Here is a 2,349-nt window from a genome sequence, read left to right on the forward strand (position 1 = left end):
CCTCCCCTAACCTTAACCCCTCTGCTGCAGATTGAGTCTTTCAAGCTCAACTTCCGCGAGAATGCTCGCTCTCGCACGGACCACGGCGCTGACATCACCATTCGGCCAGCCCCCTCTCTCTCTCCCCTCCGGCGACGGATCCTGTTCTTCATGCACGACAACCAAAGCCACCACCCAGATCCTCGCAGTGTTTCCTCCCCCCTTCTTTGCTGCACCTACAGGTGGAGGTCCGTGGCGGACGGCAGTAGGAGCAGCAGCTCTGCGATGGGATCCTGACCTTTTTAAACCCCCGTTTATCTCAAATCTGTTGTTGCAAAAATTAGAATTGTTCAGTAGCTCTTCTCTCACATCATCATGCGTCATTACCGTCACCCCTTTCATATATTTTACCTGAAGTAACTCTGCTTTGGTCCTGATCGGTACTCTATGTGAAGGAAAAAATCCAGGACGGCTTTTACTTCTGAGGAATCGTCAACTCTTCTAGAAAACCACCTTCATCTCCTGCTTTTCCTCGTGACTTTAGGAACGTTTTCCCTCAGTAAGCGCATACTTAAATAATTCAGTGTCCATCTCATCATGGCTTCCTCCAACTCTCTCTTTCATCCTCATGTACAAGCTAACAAAAAAGAAAAAAGAAGTCTGAATCGTTTTAACTCTTTATTCTCTGTGTTTGTGACGAGGTGTTTGATTGAAAAGTTTTTATGTAGAAATGAGATTCTGATACGTTTGGATCAACTATTTTATTTTTTTTCCTGCTTTCCATGTTGTCCCTTGATGATAGAACTAGGTTGTATTTATTCAATACTCTTAATAAAAACAGCAATATAACAGGTGTTTTATTTTCATCGAATAGTGCTCAGAAAATCTTTGAAAAACACGCACATGTTCCTGCAAACTGAGAAGGGAGGAAGAAGGTTGTAGAATGCTGAGGTAAAAATGGATAAATCGAAATCTAGACAAGTCATTCTTTCTTAAAATAAGTACATTTGTTCTTGAATTGAGGAGGTAAAAGATAAATTTTGCCAATGGAATGAGACAATTTACACTTAAAATAAGAAAACACAATTGCATCGTCTTATTTCAAGTGCATTTTATTAATTATCTTATCTTAAAAGTGAAAAAACTCATTCCTTTGGCAAACTATCTCATTTCCCTAGTCAAATTTAAGATAAATACACTTAAGTTAAGAAATTTTACTTATTTCTAGATCGTTTTTCCAGTGAAAAAGATTAATTTTACAGTTGGGGTTGAATATCTGATGTGTTTTGACTAAAAGGATGAAAAAATGTTCGGCAGAAGGTCAGCTGAAGTTGAGAATCATCAAACGAGTCCAGAGGGAGATGAGGAAGATGTTTAGATTGTTTGCGCGTCTGAAATGTGCATCCTGTTTGTTTTACCTTAAAAAAGAAACCCAGTGGATAAGAGTGATGCAGTCTCACGCCTAACAGAGAAAAAGATGAAGAGATGTTCTGGTTCTGGTTTCTACACCAAGCCGCTCTGCTAGACTCTATGTTCCATTTCAGATGTTTCTGTGACGGTCTGGTTTGCATGTTTTTAGCAGTTTCTAAAATATTCCGCTGCATTTAAAATCAGATTCTGCAGTTCTGTGTGTTCGGTGCTCAGCTTGTTGCCGTGTCGTCACTCTCTCTTCTCTTGTAGCAACCTGTTGCCTCCTGATGCCTTTCTAATGCATAGCAAATAGAAAACTCATCCCCTAACGCCATCGCCGTTACTCCGAAGTGTTGGTATCGCTTTGTACAATTTTTAGAAAATGGAAGTTAAGAGGAAATACTTCAGATTTATTCCTGTGCTCCAACTCTATACATACAGACCGCACTACTTAAACATTGATGGAAACTTTTCAGCCACATATTTTATCATCAGTGGTCCTTTGATTTGTAAAGAAAAGTTTTGATGTTTATGAATAATTCTAATATGTTGCTTTACTGTATTTAGGACATTACAACTAATATATCTTAATTTAGCCAATATCATGCAAACATTATAGTTATTACATAGTTTGTAAGCAAAAATCGCTACTTTGATTCTACTGAAACTCAAACACTTTTTCAACTAATAGTTTACTTTTTTTTTTTTTTTTATGTAAACCAGCTTCTTATAAACTGCTAGCTTCTGGGAAAGTATTAGTAATCAGAACTTCTACGGGCTTCACCAAGGCCACCAGTCAGCCAACAGCTCCAGCTGTAAGCCAGCAGCTCCGGCTGGTAGCCATTAGCTCCATCAGTTAGCCAACAGCTCCAGCTGTTAGCCAGCAGCTCCGGCTGGTAGCCATTAGCTCCATCAGTTAGCCAACAGCTCCAGCTGTTAGCTAAAAGCTCCATCAGTTAG

The sequence above is a fragment of the Cyprinodon variegatus genome, unplaced genomic scaffold (genome assembly GCF_000732505.1).
Source record: "Cyprinodon variegatus isolate N-32 unplaced genomic scaffold, C_variegatus-1.0 Scaffold155, whole genome shotgun sequence".
Taxonomy (NCBI): domain Eukaryota; kingdom Metazoa; phylum Chordata; class Actinopteri; order Cyprinodontiformes; family Cyprinodontidae; genus Cyprinodon; species Cyprinodon variegatus.